Consider the following 27,885-nt stretch of genomic DNA (forward strand, 5'->3'; position numbering starts at 1 on the left):
TAAATTTAATCCGACCACAGTTCTTTACAAGTTTTTACCTGGCTTAGTCTCATGCCAGGTTTACCACTTCCACAATAATGGCTACCAATGCTCTCGGTCTGATATACTTGCTTGCCAGCCAAGACCAACCACCGCAGTTCACTTTACGGATATACTCTCCTGCCCGCACAGAACCAATTGGCACAAACTTCCAAGCCCAACTACTACCTCCAAGTAATTCTGTGGAACGGGGCAACTTGAAAGGTTTAACAATATCTTCTGCTTCACAACTTTAGATTCAGAATTCTCTTAAGGGCACACAAGACTCACACTGATGCTATTTGCCACACGCAAGACAGGCTATACTTCCTACATCCTGATCCTAGTTTAGCAGAAGGGCAGCCCTATATAGACATCGTCTACATATGGGAAATCTTCTTCACATACTGTTATGTTTAGATTTACTGTTATGTTTAGATTTCTTCCCTGGACTTCGGTAACCCAGGGTATTCGTCAAGCGTCTGAGTGTATGTCCTGCTTGACTTGGGTAATGATGGTTTGGGTTCCCTTCTTTATATATTGCCCCTTTGTACTTTGTAAGGTTGGTTATTCTTAACACCCACTGTATAGCAACCACCTCCTTCAGATGTAGTCTCTAGAGTTTGTTTGCCAACAGCTTTTCTTTACATCAGCCTGGTGTTGGTTAAAGTCAGTAATCAAGTTTTGCATTTGGTCGGTATTGAATAATGTGACTGGGTTTGTGCAATGAGTAACCACAGAGCGCTCAGGGTCACAATTCAAAATTGAACTCTCCAGTAAAGTGTGCATCCTTGTACTTCGCTGCTCTCATTCCATCTTATTCTCTTCTCAGACGTGTTCCTGCAACTTCTTCATGGCCTCCCACATCTCAGAGTCATCATGGCTGCCCCAGCATTCTGGTGCTCACCTTCCACCATTGAGCACTACACTTTGGGGAAAGTCACAGGTGGGTGCGCTTCCGCTGAGCAGCCTCTGTAGCTGGAGTCTCCCCGGCATCTCTGTGCTCGCCTGCCACCACTGAAAGCTGCTCGTTGGGGAAAATTAGAAACGGGAGCGATTTCTGCTGCACTACCTCTGCAGCTGAAATCTCTGAACCACACGCCTCTCGGGACCGGTATGGATTCCTCGCCACTCTGGTCCCAGCGTCCTGGTTCTTCCACAACTACTTCTGCTGCTTTGTGGAGATGAAAAAAAACTCCTCCACCCACTACTGCTCTCCTGCTGCTGCCTCAGCCCCTGTGCCTTCTTCCACCTCAATCTCGTTCTGGATCTTGTTCCTAGTCTAAAGGCCTGTACCTGAGGGGGCCTTTTTATACCTCCGAGCCACCCTCAGGTGTGGGTCATCGATCCCAATGGGCTGCACTCTTCAGCCCTGAGCCTCTACAGACCTCTTCCTCGTCCCAATACTCTGGGGATTCTGGGACTTAAAGTCACTATCATAAAGGTTAGTTCTTTTAATTAGATTTCCCCACCAAGTTCCTTTTTCTCCTCAAGCATATTCCTAAAAGGAGTATCACAAGGATAAAAAGGCATGTTTGGTTTCAGAGGATGGAGTTTTCCAGTTTGGTAGTTTTAAAGACCTCTCTGCAAGCTTTTCCTGAGACTCACAGTACTACCTATTTCTGGGAGTGTTACCATTTTGGTAAGAGCCTTTCTTACCCTTAAGGCATGACCGGTTACAATTGCCCTCACTCACATTGTTATAATTAACTTTAGGGAACACCTGATCTCTTTGGCATCATGCCATTACATGTACTGGCATTGGGGAGTAGCCTGAGCTCATGGAGTGAAGGTTTGCCTTGGTGGAGCTCCTGTCCAGATCCTCCAAAACTATAGTTCTTTGTGATTTTGTCTGCTATAAAAGTCACCGGGAAGCAGAGGAAGCGTTTCTGCATACGGCGCCTGAAGAAACGGGAGTAATCGGAGTCCGTTTCATGTGGATTCAGACTGTTGGAGACCGATCCCCGGGCACACAAGATGACGGCTTAGCGGCTTGCAGTGTTGTGGGGGAGGGGCGGGCCTGAAGCAAGAGTGCCCCTGCAGACGCTGCATTTCCCGGCGTGCTGCCCCTGGCCGGACCGCTCGCTGTGGGAGACGGAGTTGGAGTGAGTCGGAGGGAAGAAAGTGAACTGAACGCCCCGGCACAGTTAATCACGGCTGAGGAGGAGGAGGAGAACAGCTGTTGCAGCCCCCAACAGAGCTGGTTGCTGGACGGGCAGCGGAACCGCAGCGCCTCGGAAAGGGTGTTCGGTCTGCTGCTGTTCACTGTACAAGGACTGACCTATGGACGCACTGGGTGCCCAGCTACGGCGCAGCGGGGGCGATCGTGGTCCCAATGTGCCCCCTAGCGCTCTGTTGGACGGTTACTGCTCAATGGGTAGCAGAGGAAACACCAGGGGCTGCCGCATACCGGGCTGGAGGCGGCGAAGAAGCCCAAACTGATGAGTGCAGAACACGGTGACTGGAGACGCACGACTATGTTGCAGCCCTGCAGCCTAATAGATACGAGTCACCTGCGCTGTGCCCTGCGGGAGTTACCTGCAAGGCTCCACAGACCACCGACGGAGGACTGCTCTGGCGCCACTTGACGGGCATTGGCAGTGGCGAGTGGCTGCTTCTGCCCACGCAGCAACCCCTATTGCCTTGGCCCGCAGTGTACTAGGCAGTAATAGTCCGAGGCACACTTTGGGGCACCTTCATACTAACAGAACCGGCTTGGGACCTCCACGGGGGCTGAGGGGATGGGTGGTGTCCTCCCTACATAGTGATCTACCGCCCCTTATTAACGTGCAAGGTGGCTGCCCCTAGTGCAGTGGGGTAATACTTGCTCTTTGGAGGCTGGTAATCTCCAGCATATAAGGAGGTGCAGGAGGGAACTGGGCCCACGTCACATAACCCGAACCAAAGGTGACATGGAAGTCTAGATAGAGCCAAGGGACTGGCAGATGATATACCATTGTCACTTAGTGTTTGTGGGCTCTCTGAGCACCAAAACTATAACCCAGTGGTGCACCTGCGCCCGACAACACAGGCTCTACTGCTGCACTTAGCGGACACGTCATTAAGGGAGGCGCTATGCCTGCAATCGGAACCCAACAACGCCTAAAGTGCTGCAACTGGCATTAGACTTTAACCGGCGTGGAAGTGCACAATATTGCCTAGCGCACTGAGCAGTAGTTAAAGTGAGGATGGCACCTAGTATATAGCACTGGCTACCGCTAAAACACCAATTGGCTTGAGATGTGATCTGTCACCCAAAACAATTAACTGGTTCCTGGACGTGCCCAGCACCTGGCGCTGCCTGGCCTCACTGCGTGCGGCATGCCCTCCACCAAAAAGAAGAGCAGTCCTACCATAATGGAGTCCTTTGCAGCGACCAAACCGAGAGACCAGCCATCAAGTGCCAATGAAGCCCATACGGACCAGGCTAGTCCGGAGCCACCCAATAAAGATAAGCAGGTGCTGGAGGCTATTGCAAGCTTATGTTCCTTCATAGATACAAAAATAGAGGAAGTTAAAGCAGACATGCAATTAATGCGCCAAGACATATGCAATCTCAGTGAACGGGTAACTGCCACGGAAGTTGGACAAAGGGAAACTACAGACACACTGAAAGACATGCAGGCCAGGGTACATGACCTGGAAAGGTGAAACAAAACAATAGAAGAAAGGGCTGAGGATGTGGAGGGAAGGTCTAGGCGTAACATACGCATTTTAGGAGTGCCTGAGGGAATGGAAGGGCCCAAACTCTAACTACAACAAGAAGTCGGTGTTGGCCGACTTTCACAGGGCTTTACGGTGGAGCGGGCTCATAGATCCTTAGAGAAAAAAAAACACCACCTGGATCACACCCTCGACCAATGCTGGCTAGGGTTCTACATTTCCAAGACAGGGAAGTTATACTAGGCTATTCACGTGAAGGCAGGGAGATCAGGCGGGACAATGCTAAAATTGCTATAAACCCGGATTATACACCAGCGGTCCAAAGAGCACGAAACTCCTTCATCCCTGTCAAGGACAAACTTCGGCAGCTGAATCTCAAGTACATGCTAATGTACCTGTCACGGCTCAAAGTGTTATATAAAAGGGAAAGCTGTTTTCCTGGAGACCCCGGCTGCTGCCACCATGTGGCTGGAACACAACATGGCAGTGGGCAAAGAAGCGGTGACATTGCCAGTGATGCAATAATAGAAAGTTTGAGGTTTGAGTTGCCCTGTAGAATTGTTAAATGGAACACCACTGCGAATGCGAGTATCCATTGTAATGATGCATAGATAGCATGATGGATGCACACCTTGGCGCTTGGCCAGGGCTAACAGGAACACCCCCGCAAACGGGCTAGTGTCAGCCTGTTGCTGACTGGACACGACCCGCACGGGAAGACCCAGATGGGCCAAGAAGGTGCAGGGGCACCTGAGTGTTGTCTCTACGTAGCAGCTGCTGGGTGCAGTTGGTCAATGTTTGTTTTTTATTGTTTTAACTGTTTGGGGGTTTTCAAGACACCAGACGCAGGGGTACACTATTTGCCTGGAAGGTTGATGAGGCACTACATGTTCCCTGCAAAAGTTGGATTCAAACTGTTATGTTCCCCATCTCGTTATTGATTTAGAGATTTTTTTGTCTTCACAATGCTAAGTAAATTGATGAGACGGTCTACGAGTGTTGGGGGTAGAGTTGTGTGGTGGAGGGTGAGCGGGGGTTGAACGGGGTGCATTTGGATGGGGAATGCCGAGTGGAATGGAATCTGATAAGAGATGGCAGTTGACATAAAAATACTGACGTGGAATGTCTGGGGTATGGGCACCTACATGCACAGAAACAGGATTAAGTCCTTCCTAAACAGAAAGAAAATCTCCATAGCACGGATACATACCCATCTCACAGCAGATGATAACGCAAAATTTGAGAAACACTGGGGGGGGGGGTGTGGCTGGGAGAACAGGGCTTCGGTGTGGAATACTCCAAATATGGACGAGGTGTAGATACTTGGATAGATCCATCTGTGCCTTTTCGCTTATTGTCGAAAGTAGCTGACGCAGAGGGGAGATGCCTGATCATTAAAGGTAGCATTGAGCAAAAAGAGATCTGTATTCTTACCTCCCTAATCTCTAATCACAGGACCCCGGCATACAAATGAGTTGTCCAGGACGTTGGCCCCACACCGTGACTGTTTTTTCATCTGGGGGGGGCGGGGTGGATTTTAACTGTGTACATGATTTCGATTTGGACAGGTCTAACCCACTGCAAACTGGGATGGGGAACACAATGTCACCACTTAAACGGGTTAAGGAGACTCTGGATTTATCTGATCTGTGGAGGGAACTGCACCCAGGGAACAGGGAGTTTTCCTATAACTCATCCCCCCCACGGGCTATACACAAGAATAGACTACCTACTGGTCGACAGGCTGCAGACTCAATTTGGGAGATACGCCCTATCTGGGTAGGTCAATATCGGACCACTCGCCCTTGCAGATGGTCTGGTCCATTAAGGGCCCCAGACCCCCATACCGCTGTGGCGAATGCCGACTGGTGCCCTGTCGGATGGTGCATTCCGAGAGGAACTCCGCACTAAACTGACTGATTACATAAATACTAATGTGGGGAGCGTCAATAAATGAGAACAGTTTGGAAAACCCTAAAAATTGTTCCGCTCACCTGGCTCCCACAGGGGCATTGGTCGGACGCCGACGGCTGCGGTCTCCACCAACGTGATGCGTAGCGCAGAGATGACTGACTGGACTGGCCCTCCTAATCTTGTCTGCTTGACACGTAGAAGTATTCTCCTGCAAGCGGAGAGACGGATTTAGCCACCCGTGGATTCAAGTGATGGCACCCCCCCCCCACAGTCCTCCCCACTAATCACCTGCGAAGTGCCCTCTCAGCAATCTCACCTTATACTCTTGAAAGATGAGCTCTCCATTCTGCATGGATTGCAGGGGCGCGTTGATGCCAGTTACTTCACTGGTTTGAAGGCATGGGAGAGTTCCGGAGAATATTGACTCTGAGGTTCCTGGCGAGGACCAGTAAGTATCAAGTTCATAGAGTTCAATATGTCCGATGTTCACTCTTGTTCCTCCTTCCTTCCTTGTCTTGCAGCTGAGTTCGTGAGAAGATGCTCTTGTGGTAGCTGGTGGCGCTCGGTAAGAGTCTGTATTACCCGACACTGTCCGGTAAATGTTGCATGCGTTTAATGTGTTGTTTTTCTCTCTTTGCAGGTGCGGCACATGAAGATGTGGAGAGTTATAGAATAATGCCTCCGGTGGTAAATCAAGTAAGTCTATGGTGATACGAGTTATATTTGTTGGTTTTCTCGGCTCACCTTGTTGTTTTCTTTTGTCCCCCAGGTGCCGGAGTTTGGCGAAGAAATGATGGAGGCAGTGCCGAATCGAAAGATGCTGCGAGGACTGGTGAGTATGGTGCGGCGCTGCAGCTGGAGATGCGACGCATACTGAAATGATGTTCTTTCCAGGTCCGGAGGCGAGATGGATCTGGAATCAGGGGAGGAATTTGAAAATAGTTTGTTTTCTAACCTTGTCCTTTTCTTTCCTCTTTGTTTTAGGAGCTCCAGATTCGAGGCGGGCGTGGCAGAAGACTGGATGCTGACTGCAGGCACGGTGAGCGTTACGCTGCTGGATGCAGAATAACGCGAAGTGTGTGCTGCTGTTCGGGCGTGGTTTAAATAGCCTCCAAAGTAGTTCCAGGTAAGAAGTTCCCCAGAACCACGCCTGAGTAAAAAATAGTCCCTGTAATAAAAAAAAAAATAGTCCCATCCAGGCCTCACGTTGGCTTGGACTCACTTGCAGCATGGTCTGCATCAGGTAAGTAAAGTCTATGAGGCGTCAGGACTGAACCCAAACAGCCCCAGTTTTAATAAGTATCTGGATGCCTGCTCCCGGAGCTGATGGGCTTGGTCCTGAAGCCCGGGGGTAGGCATCATGACAAAAAAGTGGTGAGAGGGGAAACTATAGCGGGTGCCGGGGGTATTAGGCAGACATTGAACAGGGAACTAGAGGTAAATGAGGAGAAGATCAGTCGATTGGAGGCCAGTGTTCAGAGGTCATGGGAGGGGGAAGCAGAACTGGTGGCGGCCAGGGAAACCAACAAGGAGCCCTGGAATAGATTATCGAAATTTGATTATATAACAAAAACCACCAGAGCGCACTCGGAGGGGGGGACAAGCCAAGCAGGCTTTTGGTGTGGCTGTGCAGAAGGGAAAATCCAAGACACCCAACTATGTCACTCACGGACGATGTAGGCGAGACGCACACTACGCAGCTGTTAAACGACACCCTTCACAAATTCTACTCCCGTCTGTACCGCCACGACAAACAAGTGCCGAACCAGGACACAGACACTCTGCCCAAGCTAGATAAGGCGCATAGAAATATGCTCAACAGCGAACTGACTGCTGAGGATATCAGCGCAGCAATCAAATCATTGGCTACCAGTAAAACTCCTGGCAGCGATGGTTTGCCCACCGAATTCTACAAAACATATTCGTCAGAGATATCTCCAATCCTACATGAGGTGTTTCGGGAAGCGCTCAACATCAAAGTGCTCCCGAGCACCATGAGAGAGACGCTGATGGTCCCGATCCCTAAACCTGGGAAACCCACTGATGAGTGAGACTCCTATAGGCCCTTGGCAATGCTTAATTATGATGTTAAAATCCTGACAACTATATTGGCTAACCGCTTCTCCAGGGCGATAGGATCCCCAATACATGAGGACCAGTGTGGATTCATCCCAAATCGCAACACAGCAGTAAACCTGCGGCGCCTACAACACATTGTGGAGCAAACATCTAATTGGCAGGAAAACTATGCGGTTGTCTCGCTGGATGCCATGAAGGCATTTGACTCAATATATTGGGAGTGGTCGATAGCGGTGTTGAGAGAGTTTGGGCTGGGCGAGCACTTCATTAGATGGGTTCAGCTACTTTATGAAGCCCCAAAGGCCAGGGTAAAATCATCAGCCCCTTGGGACAGTCAGAGAGGGACCAGACAAGGCTGCCCGCTGTCGCCCATGCTCTACATATTGGGCCTGGAACCAATAGCAATATACATAAAAAAACTGTTTTTTGACGCTGGAATTGCGGTGGGAGGAGTATACCATGCATGTCCCTCTACGCTGATGTGCTGTTATACCTATGGGACCCACGCCTTAATGTTCGAGTGGTGCTGGAAGTTCTGGAGAGGTTTGCAGGATACTCAGGGATATCATTTAGCAGGAAGAAATCCTGCATATTCCTATTGGCGGGTTTGGCGGGGAATCCAGTGGAGGAGCTTCCAGAGGTTGGGCTTACTGGGCAGACAAAGTCATTCAGATATTTGGGAGTAAAAATATGGCACACCCCGGAACTGATCCCTGAGGACACCACCAAACTGGTGGTGAGAGGTCTCAGAAAGTCCATGGGGTTTTGGTCAAGACTCCCACTATCAGTGATGGGTAGAGTCGCTATAACTAAAAATGATAGCTTTGCCACGGTTTCTTTACTTCTTCCATAATGTCCACCACTACATCCCCGCCTCGTTCTTTCGCATGGTAGAGAGACTGCTGAGGGAGCTGTTGTGGGGTGCTGCCAGACACAGACTGTCTTTATCCACTTTGACACTGCCATACAAGGAAGCTGGGGTCCAATTCCCGGACCTAGAGTTGTATTACCTGGCGACGCAGCTCAGTCACGTGGCCAAATGGCTTGCTGATGAGGCTACTTCGGAAAGGAGACTGATAAAACAATTGGTGGCCCCCGCGCACATGAAGGAAATATTATGCATCTCGCTTAAATGTTTGAATACAGCCCCAATGATTGTGATACTAGGCAGGAGGGTCTGGAACAGGGCCCTAAAATTGTCAAAAAGTGACCGCCCATATTCCCCAGAAACCTCAATAGCGGCTGAGGTTAGTGCAGCTAAAGAGGACCTGATAAGTATGAGACTATGGGAGGGGTTTGGTGTCTACACATGGGGTGATGTCTATGAAGAGGGGACTTTCAGGGACTTTGAATCCATGATAGAAAATGATGGGCTGCCCAGTGGCCAATTTCTATGGTACCACAGGATCAAAAAAGTGGCGAAGGAGATCTGGAAAGACTGGCCGGCAGAACTGGTGGATCGACCCAATCCCCAAGGCGTAGCACTCAAACAAAAATGGGAGGCCGATGTAGGAATTGATATTACTGAAAGGAAATGGGCTAGGGTCCTGGCATACCCCAGGGAGGTCTCTAGTAACGCCAGATTTAGGCTAATCCAGTTAAACGTCCTATATAGGACGTATATGATGCCGGGCAGAATTGCAAAGTTCAATTGCAAGGCCACCTCATTGTGCCCCTGGTGTGGTTCAGAGGGAGCGGAGCTGCTTCAAATGTTTTGGGAATGCCCAAAGTCGCAATGCTTTTGGAACAAGATAGTGCTAGCTTGCAGGAAAGCCGGGGTGGTGTGATATGAGTGGACATCGAAGGAATGCCTCCTGGGGTCCTACCTGAGGATTGGCAGGTACAGACACATAATTAAGCTTATGGATATGGCAAGTATATTGGCAAAGAGGTCCATTGCAATGGCGTGGAAATCGGCGGGAGGGCCACGGTATGAAAAGTGGTACAGCGAGATGGAGCACTGGGCAAATGCTGAGACCACAGTCTGGGGTGAATGTGTCACCAAAGCTGGGGGTGAAGCAAGCCCAGCGTATGAAGCCTGGAAGGCACTAATATGGGAAATGTTCCACCCGTCTGATGATAAACCTCAGTGAAAGTAGGGACTATGGTTGGGCTCTGGGTAGCTCACAATACTAACGTCGCTAAAGAGATGCCGATCAGTTGCCCACCCTATCCCCTGACAACATAAGCACTATTGCAGCATAGATACCTCGCTGGCTTACCTGCAGAACATTATGCCTGAAAGTGTATGTGAAGACTTGTTGTTAAACTGTTGAATGTTTAGGTTCATATGTTACATTCTATGTGTAAAATGCTAGTGGCTAAATAAGTCACCTGTTGTAATGTTTGATATAAATGCCAATAAAAACCATTTTAAAATAAATACATGTACTGGCATAAATGATCTTTCCTGGAGGTAGGCAAATACTGCATCTCATCCCAGGAAGTCCTCCCGTTTCCCTGGGACCCTTCTTCTCCCAGGTGATCCTCCTGGCTAACACCACCCACGGGGTCAGGATCAGAAGCGTCTGCCTTTCCCCTGATTACCTGCGAGGAGACTTTAGGTAGGGTTTTCGTGAGGAGTGCATGGGATTCATTAAAATATGTGGATCAATTTGAGAAAGCATATATTTACCCAGAAAGCAATCCTTTTAAAAGCGTGCATCTATCTGTGGAAATTATATATATAGATGACATATTTATGGTTTAAAGATTAGCACTCAGAATCTAGACCTTTTTTGCAGTTGGTTAAATGAGAGGAATCTGCATCTGAATTTCACTATGGAATCGAGTAAACAAGAGGTACATTTTTTTTATCACCCGAGAGCACGCTGGGAGATCATGCCCTTTGGGCAGTTCTTACGGTACAGGACATTGTGCTGGGAGACCAGGGACTATAAAACATTAAGCCATTCAGCTTGAGGACCAGCTGGACCAGAGAGGCTATCCTAAGAATAACCATAGACAAGCGCTAAAACGCACTCAGAGATCACACTTGAACAACGGAATAAACCGACAGTACCAGAAACCATCACAGACGTATTTAGCTATTCTTCCCTTTTCAATCAGCGTTTGGAAACTGTGGCCAATTCTGAATGTTGGAAGAGTACCATTACCCAGATCCTGTTTTAGCAAGAGAAGAAGGAACATCTGAGTGGTAATACACACTATTTCTAATGCAAAACGTACAAACTATTTGAATTCTCATCAATGGTCAAATAAGGAAATTATAGGGCATGCACAATGTGGTTTGTGCTCTGTCTGTGCGCACCACCATAGACATAGGATGGAGGAAGCCTTAGATTCAAAACTATTTCACGAATTGCAACAATGCAGGTGTCATCTATTTGATCACTTGCCCATGTGATCTAAAATATATATGGATGAGGAAGAGACGAGAAAAAAGTGGAAAAATAGAACATAAATCATGTATATGTATGAAGAAAATATGACAGCCCCTCTAGTGGGCCACTTTGTACAGAAAGGTCATCAAGTACATGATTTGCGATGGATGGTGCTGGAAAACTTTTATACAGCTACCTAGATCTATACTCCTCAAAAAAGTTCAACAATGGATCTTTAGATTACAGACCCATGTCTTAGGGTTAAATGTGGAGATCCAATGGCACGATTTAGCCACCTTGCCTACCTAACTTGGTTGATGAACAGGGGGGGGGGGGGGGAGGAACTCTTTGGACACTTCATTTTCTGGCCATTCATATTACCTTTGATTAAGGGACAGGCACATTTAAGGTCCTAGTGGACTGCCCTTTCGGATACTTGATTCAGACACTACGGTGTCGATGACTCCTTTTAATGCTATATGCTGCATATTACTCTACTCTTATTGGTTAAACAGTAGAGCCCGAAGGGGACGCTGGGTAGTGCATCTGAATGGCGTGCCTGGATCCTCTGTTTCCAGGAGACACAAGGAGATACGACGCCATGACAGCAGTCAGAAATGTACGGCATAGTGAGCACACAATAACAGCCAGAATAAGTGTTTTTACAGTCCACTGCACTGTGAGCTAGAGATCAGCTGTGATCATATATTGAGTAAAATTGTACCCTGAGCAATTTTTTGTGCACAATAGGAATTGCAATATTGGAATTGAGATCAATTTGCTCAAGAGTTGGTGATTAAGTAAGCCTTAACAGTCACTAGGGTAAGATGGCAGTCCTGTAATTGCAGGGTCCCAGACACTGTTCCGATGCTGCTCACGTGATAGTGTTATCACAGTCACCACCAGCAACATACATTTTTCGGCTTGGACGGTGGGGATTCAAGCTTAGTCACGGCTCCTGGATGGGAAAAGGAGATTCTCATTTTAGTGGCTAAGATAATGCCTGTGCTCCCCAGTAGGTAATAGGGGGATTCAGGCTCTGGGAGGAGTATAACCCTTCATACATGCTGTCCCAGTGGGGCGATAGCGACCGTGAGTGAGACACTTTTTTACTTTGGCTCCACTTAGATACTCAAAGATGGGATGAGCATAATGTCTTAAACCAGCTTCAGACCACAGAGGTGGCAGAGGTAGTGATACGCAAAAGTAGGACACGTGTCACCGCCAGGTAGATGTTAGCCTTGTGAGATTAAAACCCAATTTCTTGACTTGAATGATACAGCAACATATTCATGAAAGCAATTAACAAGTGGAAGCGGAATTTCTGCTCTTTGGATTGTACAATCCCGTTTCCTTCACAGGTTTGCCATAAAGCCCAGGATGATTGAAACCTCATGACCTGAAAAAGTATCACAAATTGTATTAGGTCCTGAACAAGGTGACAACTAGCAATTGGGTCACCAAAACCGGTCGATCAGATCATCAGATATTCTTTGACTATGTATATGGATACCCTTTGGAAAGATGGGCATTACATGGCTTTGGAGTACATCATATAAGGACTGGGGAAGCCCGTTTACACGCTCTAGTGAGGGTAGATTAAAATTCAAAATCACTACTTTAATGTATTGGGGTGTTACCCGAATGGTTGTTCTACATGGTTTTAAATGATTGTTTTTTAATTTGTGGTTGCTCACCCCTGAGAAAGCTCTGTCATTGGGAGCAAGAGCGTAGAGGATTTTTTCAGTGACCTTTGTGAAATATGGTTTTAGCTTGACTGCAATTAGACTGAGTTTTGCAAGGGATGGTTCCTCTGGCTATCCCGGTTAGATAGGTGATGCGACATCGGCACCTAGGGAGAGGTTTCCCTGAGGGATAGCTGTATACTTCGAGGGACAAATTCAGTTTAGGTATTTGTATTACAGTGCAAAAATGCATCATAGTTCCACCTGTGTGTCACAAATTACACTATACTTCACCTTCCCTCCACCCAGCTACAGTCTTGAGAGTGTGGCCTTGTCTGCTCTGCCACGGGTACGCGTTGGAGAGTCAGCAATGGTCAGGTGCTAAACGGTACATAAGAAACCTTTGTCCCCTTACTTTTTGTTTGTACCGAGTATCATTCCAGGACAGTGTACAAAAAGGCACATTTGTGCGTTTGCCCCGCTCTAACGGGATTCGAGCCAGTGCCCTGCAGGTAATGCACTGGTGTCATGGGCCAGTGAGCTATCGTGCCAAGACAGCTTTGTAAACCCGGTTTCAAGGACATAAAACATGAGAATGACAAATAACTTTCTGTGGTCTTATGTCGCCTGGTGTCAAAATAACTACTGGTCTGCAGAAGTGCAGGATGATTAGAGACTAAGAAACCTACTCAGCCAAACACTACAACTAAACCAGCAGTGATCAAAATCAAAGATGAAACAAGACACAACATTAAGGTATACCTCCTTCACCTTCTATGGTAGCGCAGGCAAGACTCTTCAGAAGGGAGGAGAGCTAGTACAGAATAATAAAAACAGCAATAGCACAGTGGCACAAAAATAAAAGTTATGACCATTCAAGATTCTATAAAAATAGAAACTTTAAATTAAACTAAAAATACACACAACTAATAAAAACACTACTAACCCACCACTCTAAAGGAAAACACAGAATGCAGACAAAGGAATAAAGGGGCACTCTGTGTTTAAAGACAGAAAGCAGAAACTCAAGAATGTAACAGCAAATGTACAAGTTCAATGAAAAGGTCTTTAAAAAGGGGAGAGTGGGGTCTTACAAGTCACTAAGGTCTTTAAGGAAGCCCAGGGGGCCAGCATAACTTCAAATAAATGTATGGGGTCTCAACATTGTTGAGCGAGGCTTCTATGAGCTTTCTCATGGTCAGGGTGGCGAGCTGGTCGACTATGTCCAACATGTGCTGTGGTCCAAGCAGCAATGGCCCGACAAACAAAAATGCTTGGGCAAGGCAGGCCATGTCTGAGTCGGTGTAGATCACAAGCGGTTGAAAGCCGGAACCATGGCCCAGGGTTGTTCCTTGATTTCTACGAGAAGTGTGTACTCTAACTCCACCCTCTTCCTTTTGCTGCCAACATCAAAAGGTCTGTAGCAACCAACACCCTTTTGTGACTGAGCTATTGTATTTGCAGGGCTGTCTTTGAGGTTACAGTTCCCAGTTGACACTTCCTGTTCTCTAGAGAAGTTGCAAAACTTCGACAGTGGTATCAAAAGGAGAGTATCCAGACTACACCAAAATGGTTGTTTTGGGCCCTGACAAACTGAATCCACACCTTCCCTGAAAGGAAAGATTCACTGTCCACTGGAACAGCAAAACAACATCAATTGCTTGTTGTTGTATAATCCCAGTTGTTAGACAAAACAAAGTTCCCAAGATGTAGGAACTCCAGCCCCCTGCACACTCTGAAGGGCCGAATATCAGCCAAACTATTACCTGCTACAGTTTCGAATGTGAACAGTGAAGCAATTTCAAAGTTATTTAGATAATATAAGTATACAAACATTCCTCAAGAAAAATAAATTTCAGCAAGTTCCTTTTTCTTTCGCAGTCGCTACTTTAAAGGGAAGCCCAAAGCTTTTCGAAATACAACGCTCTTCATCAGGGGTACTCTACTGTGAAGATTACTGCAATTTAACAAACAGAAAAGATAAATGAAAATCCTTGCAGACGTTGTTCTTGAAATACAAGTCTTTTTAGATTAATCCAGCTTAAGTTGATCTTGATTTTATCACCTTTTGGATAAAAGTACTCCAGAAATTCTCTGGTCGTAAATATGATATGTGGACTATGTCCAAGTATATTCCATCGGGTATATCCAATGCTCCATAGGAAACAAAGGTGAAATCTAATTAGACCTCTATATTAATCAAATTACTTGGTCCTAGTAAAAGCGGGATGCCGGTAGTGTCCAGGATAGGATGGCTGTGCAACCCTGTAACTTCCTTAGGTAAAGTTCTGCAAGGAAAAACAGCATCTTCTAAGTCCAAGTTAGAATCCCAATAACGGATCATCAATGCAAGCATGAAAATAAAATTCACTGTTAGTTGTGGGTCTTATTCATTTAATCTTGTGCTGGTGTGTAGAGACCGACTCAGGTCTATCCGATTTTAGAATAGTCATCTCAATCCATGAATGTGATATCATCCTTTAATATCACAGGCATTATGTATAAAAGGTAAAAATAAACAACGTTGCTCAAGAGTATAAAATTAGAGCAATATTGTATAACTAGTATTGATCTTTCTGACCAAAACGTCTGCACATTCTACAGGCAAACAAGCACTCACCTGAATATCAACAGGCAGTGAAAAAAAGATGTTGCTGTATTGAGCTGGGTACGTTCTCTACTGTCCAACCTAAAAGATATGGATTATCTTAACTAGGATAATGGTCCTGTTATTCTGAAATAGCCATCAACTGTGGCTTGTAAGATGTCTAAATCCAATGCCTCTTAGCTTGTTGGAGGTCCGAATCCCGCTATCTCGTTAACTACAGCCCCCTCACCTCCACTCCTCCCCCTTGTGTGACTTGCAGTGCAGACAATGGCTGCTGTTATAAATAAAATGTGCGCAAGACACAATGACATCATCTCGCACGTTGCCGCAATTCGCCATAAATGTTATCAGAGTCCTGGAAACCACAAAGGTGTTTTTAATGTAAGAGATCACGGGTAAAGTCCTGTGAAGTATAACTTTCTTATAGGATGTAAAGCAATGAAATCTAGATTTATAACAAGCATAGTATTGTGTGTCAATGTTAAGATTTAAAGATCTACTGATGATTATGTAGAATCAGTATGTGTGATAAACTGTGCAATTATTCTGTTGACATAATGTTGTGAAAAATAAGGAGCACAAGGCCCTCTTGTTATTAGGGTAAATCCGAAACCAGATGGTCTTAACACTGGGTGATCTATGGAACCGATAGGATAGATGCCTATCAGATAACTTCATAGAGTCTACAAATGGAAATATATTTCCAATCATGTGAAATCCTCATGATGCGCAGGCTATCATGTCAGTGGGGTAAAGATATGACAATTGCATGTCAGTGGTGTCTCATCCGATAGTCCCTAAGAAACCATAAGGTTATTGAGCAAGCTTAGGGTGATACAGTATATAGGGAAAAAAATGACTAGACAAGAAGGACATTCAATCTGTTTACCATGAACAATATATCACCAGACAATGTATAGCTGGACCGTTACATCAAAATCCATTATCTGCTTTACTAGGTCTATAAATTATACTTATCTATTCAACAGTGCATACAGTAATCAAATAGTGCGACGATATGTCCACTAGTTCATCCTCCAGGTATGTTTTAGTCTTATATTGTGCCTATTATGATCCATCAGATCAGGGTTTGTGAATCTAGAGATAAGATCCTAGGTAGAACTCCTTGTTCATACAAGGGGGACTAATAGCATCCAAGTGGTAGATCCAGTATAGCTCTCTTTGTGCTCATTTTTTTCTGTAAATCGCCTCCCCTTGGTAATAGATTGATCACCTCAAGTATCACGCATCTCATTTGGGCCAATGTGTGCCTTGCCTCCATTAGCTGTCCTTATGCTGGACTTGTGTTCGGTCCAGAAGTCTTTTGCACGCCTTATCCTCTGTCCCACATAGTATTTGCCACATGGGAATTTGAGAGCATAGATTACATTTCTTGTGTCACAGGTTGCAAAATGGCCTAGTGTGATCTTTGTGCCCGTGTTAGAGTGACGAATATGGTCAACCTTGATGACATTGGAACAACGTTGGCAGTTGAGGCAGGGGAATGTCTTTGACTTGGTTTCTGCAACACCCTCTGTGGTGGTTTTCTGATTTGTTTCGCCTTAAATCAGTGTGTCCCTGAAATGTTTGCCTCTCTTGTAAGCCATCATTGGTGGGTCTGGGAATACTTTATTAAGAAACAGATCCAATCTGATGAAGTTCCAGGTCTTTTTAATGGTCCTTGCAATTTGGTGACTCTGTGCTGAGTATCTCAATGTGTGAATCATTATGGTGTTCTTTTTTGATTTTGTACTCAAGAAATCTTGCCTCTTGTGAATTTCCCCTCTAGTAATGGCATTACCTTGGATCTCTGACGGGTAACCTCTTTTCTTGAATCTACCAGACATCTGGTTATACACTTCCTGAAGTGTATTTGTAGTCAACACTATTCTCTTAAGCCTAAGAAACTGGCTAGAAGGGAGTCTTTCCTTGAATTTGGATGAAAGCTTACGAAGTGCACAGTGTTTGCATCCATTGGTTTACTGTACATGGTAGTCAAAAGTTCATTATTCCTGAAGGTAATCATAACGTCTAAGAAATGTAAATGTGCTTCCCCCACCTCAAGTGTAAACTAGTTCTGATCATGTCATCGATTGAGGTATTCGAAAAAATTGTGATAATTCTAATCTGCTGCCTTTCCAAATCAAAAAGATGTCATTGATGTATAATTTCCAAGATGCCCATGGTTCCTTGTTGAGAATGTGTGTTGTCTCAAAATAGAACAAAGAAATTTGGCATATGTGGGTGTCCCCGATTACCCCACTGAAATTCCTGAGATGTGTAGGAAGTACAAGCCTTCATACCTAAAAATGTTGTTATAGAGGGTGACCTTGATTAGTTTGATTAATCGGACCTTGTGTATGCGTACATTTCATGGTTTCATAAAAACCCCTCCATGGCTTCAATTCCTTCTCCATGCGGAATTGAAGTGTACAGACTACTTGCATCTAGTGAGAACAAAATCAAATCAGGTTCTGCAAGTTGTAATTCACCTACTATCGGTAAGAAGTGAGAGGTGTCTGAGGTAACTGGAGGTCAACTGTACAAGTGACCAATGTAGTTTCCAGGTAGACTGCTAAACGATTGAACATGCTATCTGTACCTGCTACAATGGGTCTGAATGGTGGATATGTAGGGTTTTTGGGTATCTTTGGGAGTGCATAACAAAATGGAGTTATAGGATGTTTGTTGATCAAAACATTGGTGCGTGAGGTTATCCATTCCAGTTCCTCTGCTTTTTTCACAATCAAGGTCATTATTGCAGTTGTCGGATCATGGCCCAATTCCAAATATGTTCTAGTATCCTGTAACAGTCCTAATGCAGCTTTGGTTGTAAAAAGAAGAATCCATTATCAATAGGGCTCTGCCCTTATCTGCGGGCTTTGTGATAATGCAACTATCTTCAGGTAACTCCTTCAGTAGTCATGTTACATGGCTGATTCATACAATTACGTCATTTTAAACTGCTTGTCACCTTCCAAAAAGGTAATCATTTTTGTTGGCCAAAAAACTAAACAAAAAAACAAGAGAGAACTTTCGGTCTAAACATGCCAGCTAGAAATACTTTGGAGTGTATCTTTATGAGGTAGTTTTGAACGTGATTTCCAAATTGTAGCCTAACGCGTTAGTAGCAGATCTGCTTGACACTTTATAAAAGCAAAGCCCCATTACAGCTACTAAAGCATGCAAATAACTCATGGCCAGCAACAGGTCTCTTATATGTGGAGGTTGGTAAATTCACGATGCACCCAATTGCGGGCAGGCATATTAGGGTACAAACCCACCAACAACAGTTTATAAAACACAGAGTGCAGTTTGAAAGTGAGACTTTGGCAGCTGTACCTCACTGCAGACTTAATTTACCAGAGCTCCTAAAATGTTACAAAATTTGGGAGATTCCTCCTAGCAGATGGAATTCATCACACACACTTGAGGTGTTCCTGTTTGTTTTCTACATTTAAGCAGGTTTAATGATTTCTGCAGGCACAACTGCTTGGAGGTAATGGGGTGGATTTTGTCTTGTGCACGTTCCTTTAGAGGTGCAAAAAGTGGGTGAATAGAAAGGGACAGGGTGCATAAAGCTGCATGCTGTGTGGAACAATGACTGAAAGCAACAGTGGTCTTAAGATGCATTTCTTTCACAGTGATTCCTTCATTTTTGATAGTAAAGTTGTAAAAAAAATTCAATACAGCAGGACACCAGGTGGGGGTTTGTATTGGAAAGAGAGTAAGCGGGTGGGGTGAAGGCAAGAGTGGCGGGCGTGGGAGGGAGCACAGTTCCACCACTTTCTTTAGTACACTTTGACCACTGAGAACCACCCTGGTCTAAAAGGATGACTTTAGAGACCATCCTGGGGTCATCTGATGATAATCGAACTACACTAGAAGTAATTCCCACATCATCAGACGTCATCACGCTGTTAAAGTGATCAGCGAATGTCTCAGAATGGCGGGTTAGGTTTTTTGGATGAACTTAGGATGACTTAATGAATATGCCAACATCGTCCCTGTTTTTGAAAACTATTTGTTCCTGGTGCTTTTAGGAGGACTTCCTAATCACTTCAAGAGATTGCACGTTTTTCCCTGATGATTTGGGGACGATTCTGGGGTGACCTACTGATTACTTCAAGAGCATTGCCATGAAACATATTTGGGGATGACTTACTAATTACTTCAGAACATCAGAGTTTGTAGGATGAAATTCAGATTGTCATTCCTCTTTTGCTTAGTTGCACTTATGCTGAATGACCCCCTGCTGTGGCAAGGGTAAAGCTTGAGACTATGTTGGCCAAAGTGGAAGCCAGAGGCCTAAACATAGCATGCACCCCCTGGGTGAGAAGCAGGCACCCAGAACCCTCAAAACCCCCAATGTGGCATGGGTAAAGCTTGAGACTATGTTGGGCCAAAGTGGAAGCAAGAGGCCTAAACACAGCATGCACCCCCTGGGTGAGAATCCTTTGCCATCCCTGTCAAAAGCAGGAACCCAACAAACCTCACAATCAATACATTTGCATGCTGACTGCACCAATATATGCCAGTATTCACATGTAGTCCTTCACATAGTATTCATGTTTGATTTGCACATTATACAATAAACAACCATAACCAAAAGGACCTCCAGGATAAAAAATAAAACACATAGGATCCAAAAAAGAAAGAAGCAATAAACAAACTGAACCACAAAGTCCCATCAACCGAGGTCTCAACTACCAACAATTTACCAAATACAAGCAACAAAAAACCACAAACAGCAAAAACTAAACCCAAAAGACCAGGAAAAACACCAATCGAAAGAGGGCGCCCACCCAAAGGAACACAACTCACACATCATGCCTCGCCACAAGAAAGACAAAAAAGCTAGAACAGACAACAGAAATAATAAGAAAACAACCACTTGGGAAGACACCAACCAGCATGATCCCACAACCCCATAAAAATAAAAAAGAGATCTAACTTTGGATATGGTCCAAGGAGACATACAAATGAACAGAGCAAAGACAGACTACATTGCCCGCTACCTGTCCACATAAGACAATGTGATAAACAAAAACGGCACAGCAACAACGAACTGACAGCTAACAAGCGTCACAAATACAGACCCAACCAGGACACCAAAGGGAATGCTACAACTAATAAACCATCCAAACCCAGTCTCCACCATGGACAATACCCCAACCAGAACAAGGAACAAAATGGAATCCATCACAGTCTACATCCCCTATATCACCAAGACTGGAACCACGAGGGGTAGCTACCCATTTGCCACCCGGAATGAACCAACCCAGCGATAAACCTAATCGGTCTACCCGACAAAGTGACTGACCAACAAAGAACCACCCCACCAAAAGACTCAACCGGGAAAACCCACCTTGAACAGAAACCCAACCAACACCACACCGGTCAGAACAAACAATACTAACACCAACACGAAAGGGAAATCAAGAAAACTCCTCTGCAACCTCCTCAACGTTAGGTCCATGGCAAAACACTCAACAGAAATCAATGACCTAAGCGAAGGAGGCACAGACATGCTCTACCTTGAAACCTGGCTATCGGACAACTATAAAGCCATTGCAAACAAAGCAATACCTGACAATTATAAATGAATACACGCCAAAACAGAAAACCGAAGAGGAGGCGGACTCGCAATTATACACAAAAAACCCACCTGAGCATCTTGAATCATCAAGACTATGAATCCCTTCTAATCAAGATAGAACTCAATGACCAATCCAACACAGTATTCCTCCTGATTTACAGACACCTTCTTAAAACCCGAACTTCGCAACAAAACGAGCGGACGAGGCTGCCATGCTATCAACCCACCATGACAACCTAGTCGTGCTGGGAGATTTCAACATATTGTTTGAAAAAGAAAGTGTGTAAACAGCAAACTCACTCTGCGCACTCGTGGAAACCTTGCAGTTCAAGCAAATAGTAAATGGATCCACCCACGATGCTGGACACACCCTGGAAGCAATTTTCTGGAGGGAAGAACTATGCGCATCGGCGCCACATACAGCAATGATGTGGAGTGACCACTACTGGATACCACTCTACATCACACCTCAAACCCGCCTACTGGCCGGGAAGGAAATACTGCACAACAGCAAGAAAATAAACTAAGAATTTGGACCTAGAGGCCCAACAAACCTTCTAGGCGCAACCTTCCCAAGAGAAAGAGTTCCCACTGGTACAAACATAGATACAACAGAAAACACTCAGCAATTGGATAACCAGGCCCTTGACCAGTTAGCACCAGCTAAAACATTCAAAGCAACCGCAAAAGAACGAGCAGCAAAATGGTTCACAGAAGAACTGAAAAAACTACAAAAAAACAACAACTGCAAAATGGAAACAAAATGGAGAGAACAATACACCAGACAAAATAAAATACCAACGACAACTCAAACTGTACAAAGCAAAAAAAAAACCTCTACTATGCCACAATAATCGAAAAACAAATTTAGGAATCCCCCACGCCGGATATGGAAAGGGGTGCCTATTAAGATGGATTTCGGAACTCTGACCTGGTGGGCAGAGTTTCAGAAGGCCAGCCTAGTTTCTTGGAAGAGGGTAACCTTCTGGATAAGCCAGACCAATCAAGGTACCATTGGTGGCGGTCAAGACTAGGTCTCGGGAGGGGTCAGGGTGACTGAAAGACGTCAATGAGCACACAGAGCAAAGGACACTTACAAATCACTCCTAGTGAGGTGTATATATATTAAAAATACAAATAGATTTATTCAAGGCCTTTGTGTTTCAACACAATAGTTATTAGCAGTAACACTTGTAAACCAACACAATCCTACTAAAATACATATATGCAAAACTAGGAGGCCGAAAGGGTTAATGAACGAATGGGTCCACAACCTAGAAAAGGGAAGGAAGCAGGTAATGCAAAGAGTCTTTAGGCAGTTCTGCAGCAATCACAATCCTAACTGAAAGGCAGTCCAGTCCCTAAGAAGAGGGGAGATTATTGCTCAAATGTACTAGCAATGGGGGCGCATGTGGTAGTGCAGATGTGCGAAATCGGGGTCTCTTGTAGGGTCTGTAGAAGCCCAGGAAAGAGGGTGAGGTGTTGCAGAATAGTTTCCCACTATTCTGGGAAGGTCTCCCCGAGAGGGCAGAACAGTTTCCAGGAGTTGGGAATAGTTCGATAGCTCAGGCTATCTGTGGAAAGGAGAGGGGCCCTCAGGGGCCATGTGTGCATAAAAATGGATGGATGCGCTAGGGGCCACCGGTAAGGATTGCAATTACTCAATGACCCTAGCCGCACTCTGGACCAAACTTCAGCAGTCAAGTCCAATTCGGTTGCAGGTCCAAATGTGGCAATCTCGTGGCTCTGCGGCTTTCAGCAGCAAAGTTATAGTGTTGATTCCCAAACAGGACTGTGGCGATTTCTCCGCTCCTGGTGGATGGATCAGGCTAGTTTCACTGTAGCAGGCTTCAGGGCACAGAGGGTCACAGCTGCAATGCACTTGCAAAGTTTGTCAACACGGCTGGGCGACACAGTAACCACATGTACTCAGTTCGGGCGCTCTCTCTTTACTCCAGACCTGGGAACGCCAAGTGTACAAAATTCGGTGTGAGAGTGCCATGAACAAAGAGCTTGCGATGTACCAAGTTTTGAGGGCCTCTTCGAAACGGTGGTGGTGACAGAGCAAAGATCCTGCGCAAGCTGGTCAGCCCACTGGTTTGCCCAATGAACCTTCCGAGAAGGCTTACTTGCAGGGTTTGATGAAGGTGCCAAGAATAGTTAGTCCCACTATTCTAATGGGTCAAAGCGTTTTCGCAGACCTTCTAGCTCGATCAGATGCAGAGGGGTCCAGCAGGACAACAGCGGGCTCGGGGTGCCAAACCTTCCAGCGGGTCACCAGCGGTTCCTCGACTCGGCTTTTTAGTTTCAGGATACTTGGATCCCATCCTTCATTCAGTGAGAACTCCAGAGATCGACATGGTATGGGTATTTGGAGCCTTCTCTTATCCAGAATCTCCTTTGTGCCAAAACAAAGAGGACCCAATGGGAGATCTGCTCAAATACAGACACACCAAACGTGGACCAATCATGGACCATGGTGGTCCCAGGCATTCACAGCACATCAGGCTCTCTGGCACCCAGGATGTGTATTGGAACCAGACAGTCCAGCCCACATCCTGGAAGCACACACAAGGCATGCAGAAGCCCACGAAAACTTGGCGTTTCACAGGAGAATGCATGCCCAAATAAGGACTGACCTGGGGAAGGTGAAGGGGCAAAGGACAGCACAAAGAACCTTGTTGCATGGCCATTTTGGAGCCCGACCACCTATTAGTGCCAAACGCGGTTTACCTGGTAGGAAAGGGTTAAAAATACATGAAGATAAGCTGCCACCAGCCCTGTCCAAGGCACATCTGCACACCTTTACAAATGACAGGAAGGCCCAAGTGGACTATACTGGAAGGTACATTGTGCACTTGCAACATGTTTCAGGAAAGTTGCAACAGTGAAAAGGACTAAGGGAAACAAAGTCTCCCAGTACTGACTGTCTTTCAGGGCATGTCAGTTTCCACATAACAAAGTGAGCAGAAAAAGCCTAGGGGAGTGCAGATGAAGGCTGTGCTCCTCCGGCAAAGTCTATATGGAGACTATATGCACTATATGGAGCAGTGGGAAACTGCAATGGGGCAGCTGCTGGAGGGGGAACTTTGGACTCAGTTATGGGCAGATCTCTCCAAGCTCCCGCAGGCCACCCATATTCAGGAGATGTGGGTTGAGATAATGGTCCAATGGCATCTCACCCCATAAAAACTACATACATTCTAACCAACTGTGTCAGTGCTCTGCTGGAGGGGTTGTGGGGAACTGGGATTGTGGAAGCATATCCGTTGGGAATGCCCAGTCATACAGCCTTATTGGAACATTGGAGCAATAAATAGCATTTTTGGGAGTCAGATGCCAGACAACACAAGGATGGCCATCCTGGGAATGGGCGGGGTTCTGGAAAATCTACCCTCGAAAACTGAAAGAAAGACATATCATCCTGATAGTGGCGCAACGCTTGCGGTGGCACACAAATGGAAACAAAAAGCTGCCCCACAGAACACGAATCGGTGAGTAAAAGCTGCAACTTTGTGGCACTGGAGTGGGTGACCTATTCGATTTAAGGGAGAGGGGGGGGAAATCACCAAAGGTGTCTCAGCGACTGGGACATTGTCCTGCAGCAGGTGAGAAAATGAGATTGCTGTCGCTGGTGTGAGTACTCGCTCCACTTGGGGAGGACACCTTTACAGGAAGCCGGGAGGAGATATAGCTGAAGTTTCTAGGGGTGAAAGGACAATTGGAGGGGTGGGGGGGTCTCAAACAGTGCAATGGGCCATACAACGGCTGGCGAGAGAGCTGGCCACTCACAGAAACTTGAGACCAGGATCATCAACATACTTTATGGACTCAGAGGCACAAGGGAAGGGGGGGGCAGGACACATGTGTTCTTACTGTTGAAAATGGAAAAAAAAGTATTTTATTGGTAAGTGCATTGTGCCGCCCACACCAGCCAAAATCAGCTCCCTGGCCCAGCACGAACACTCCCACATTATTTAACTCAACATTTACTCGCTTATTCACACACATCATTCACGCACTCATTGCATGAGAGGATCATAAGTGACCTAGTCATACATTTTACATCCCCCTGCACCTGTTCCAAATAGACACAGGGAAATGTTTTCCCCCCTGTGCTTTGAAAAGTGCACCAATGCCCAAACCCCCCCTTTCCACCCTCTACCTTGCACAGTTGTGCATTTGGTGGGAAAAGTGCACCTCAATGTGTACAATTATGATGCACGCATTTAAATGCCCTTTGTGCATGGTTCACCGTCTTTTGGCGCAAGTGTAGTGAATGAGCATCCAATCAGTTACACCAAACATTTTTTGAAATCGTGGCACGATGGTTTATCCCTACTGATCACTTCTTAACGCTGTACGTTCATTTCAGAGAGCGTGGTTGGAGGTGAATTGAAAGGACACGCGAGAAGGAAAGGGTCCATGGGGTTTTTACTGTTTCTGCAGTTATTAAGCCCCGATTTGCTCATGCGCAGGTATTAGCTCCAGAGCAGATACTGTAACTGGAATCGTTAACCCCAGAGTGCGTACTGTGCAGAGCAGGTATTGTGTCTGTAGTTATAAGGCCGAGGGCAGGTATTCTGTCATATATAACGGATTAGGAGGTACTGTGTCTGTCATCAGTTTCCAGATCCGGTACTGTGTCTGTAATTATTTACCTAGCTGTTGAGCAGGTAAGACGTACTGTAAAGGAAGTCATTAGCTCCAAAGCAGGTATTGTGTCTGCACTCATTCGCTCCAACCAGAGACCATCAGCGTTAGAGGGGTTGTTGCTGTGTCTGCAGCCATTCGACCTAGTACAGCCACTGTGCCTGCAGTTATTATCCACAGAAGGGTCATTAAACACAGCGAAAGTAGCAGCCATTAGCCCCGGGGAATCAATACCAACAACAGGCTGCCCTGTGTAATTTCAGAACCTGATATTTAGAAAGCCACGTACTTACAATGTTTAATTTCAACATGTGATAAGTGCAATACAGCAAATTAAAGCTTCAACGTGCATTTCCAGAGGTTGCAAAGGGGCTCCTCTTAACAACAAAGGGGTGAGAAAGTCTACGTTAATGGACGCTAAAAGAAATACATATAAAACTCACTACAAGAGCTGGATCGCATGTACTCGGCTGATGCTGCCTGGAATCAGAAAATAAGCGTTTCCTAAAACGGATGTCTTATATTGCTTTCATTATCCATCACACATTTAAAGACCCTAGGAGACCCGACTGCATTGTGTGTTTGTTTGAAAGTTTGCCGACACTTTCAAAAATGCCTTTAGAGCGTCCAGACGTGTTTTACATTTTGTTAACTCCGCGTGACGTTTTCACGTTAGACCCCTACGTGCTCAGGGAGAGAATCAAGGAAGAAGGAACGCTCTATGCCGTGTAAGGGCATGTATTTATTTTTTATTGTGTATTTATACATCTCGGAAGAGTTTCGAACCCGCCAGGTATATTTAAGTGCCAATGGGTTTGTTTTTCCTATTTTGATTTTGGTTACAGCAATAGCGCATACCTGCCTACATTTGAAATTCAAAAACCCGGAGATGTATGCCCCGCCCACAGCCACACACGAATCTGCCCATTCCCACACGGCTTCGCCCACATGTCAAAATTAGCAGTTTGCACTTTACAGTGGAATGCAATACATTTGATTGAATTGGCTGTTCATAACCACGCCTTCAATAAAAATCAATTTGCATGTTTTAAACTCCAAGAACCAATGCAAAGGTTTTTCCTGGAACTTGCAGTACTGAAATTGGAAATTTCACAGTAGTTGGGGGGTAGGGGTGTAAAACCCGGACACGCGGAACGGGCCGGACGGTACCCTAACATATAAAATGGCAGCAAAAATCACCTGAAAATGATGCAAACACACATGAAGAACATTTTGAAATGAGAAAGGTGCACCAATATGCTGTCATTAACCCATTACTGCCCAAAATCTACATTTGATCACGAAAAAGTACCCGGGCCGGAACGCTACCCTAATATATAAAACGGCAGCAAAACTCACCTGAAAATGATGGAAGCACACATGAAGAACATTTTGAAATGAGAAAGGTGCACCAATATGCTGTCATTATGATATGATATGATATGGCATTTGTAACGCGCCTATACACAAGTATTTCAAGGCGCGACAAGGCAGGGGGGGAACAAGGGGAGAACAGACAACGATCCTACTAGGCCAGGTGTCATTCAGATCGCGCAAGGGTAGGGGGACTGGGAAAAGTGTAAGGGGAAGGGGAGAGGGGAAGTGCAGTACATGGTTAGTAGGATACAAGATAAGTAATAGAGCCAGCTGGTGGCAAGTGCAAGGACAGTGCAGTACATGGTTAGTAGAATACAAGATAAATAATAGGGCCAGCTGGTGGCAAGTGCAAGGTAAGTGCCGGGAGAAGGGGCTGTAGGATACAGAGACAGTCCCGTAGTGCAGGTAAGCAGTGCAGGGAAGAGTGGCAGGGCCAAGTACCGAGATCGGTGAGTGGCCAGTTGCAGATTCAGTGCATTAACACATTACTGCCCAAAATCTACATTTTATAACGAAAAAGTACCCGGAACGGGCCAGAACAGTACCCTAGCATATAAAATGGCAGCGAAACTCACCTGAAAATGATGGAAGCACACATGAAGAACATTTTGAAATGAGAAAGGTGCACCAATATGCTGTCATTAACCCATTACTGCCCAAAATCTACATTTTATCACGAAAAAGTACCCATTAACCCATTACTGCCCAAAACGTATATTCTATCACGAAAAAGTACCCGGAACAGGCCGGCACGCTACCCCAAAATATAAAAGGGCAGCGAAACTCACCTGAAAATCAAGAACATTTTAAAATGAGAAAGGTGCACCAATATGCTGTCATTTACCCATTACTGCCCAAAACCTACACTTTATCACGAAAAAGTACCCGGAACGGGCCGGAACGTTACCCTATCATATAAAATGGCAGCGAAACTCACCTGAAAAT

The 27,885-nt window shown here is 45.6% G+C and overlaps 1 protein-coding gene across 2 annotated transcripts in view; it reads right to left on the minus strand.

Annotated features, from left to right (window-relative positions):
* The window catches only part of ATG3 (autophagy related 3), an 888,364-nt gene extending 862,226 nt beyond the window's left edge, over window positions 1–26,138 (minus strand). For both annotated transcript variants that reach the window (XM_069636485.1, XM_069636484.1), the window contains exon 1: window positions 26,007–26,138. The gene's annotated coding sequence lies outside the window, so the exon portion shown is untranslated. The remainder of the gene's footprint in view (window positions 1–26,006) is intronic.
* Between the last annotated feature and the right edge of the window lie 1,747 nt (window positions 26,139–27,885).

The sequence above is a fragment of the Ambystoma mexicanum genome, chromosome 7p, assembly GCF_040938575.1.
Source record: "Ambystoma mexicanum isolate Mex_15411 chromosome 7p, UKY_AmexF1_1, whole genome shotgun sequence".
NCBI classification, from domain to species: domain Eukaryota; kingdom Metazoa; phylum Chordata; class Amphibia; order Caudata; family Ambystomatidae; genus Ambystoma; species Ambystoma mexicanum.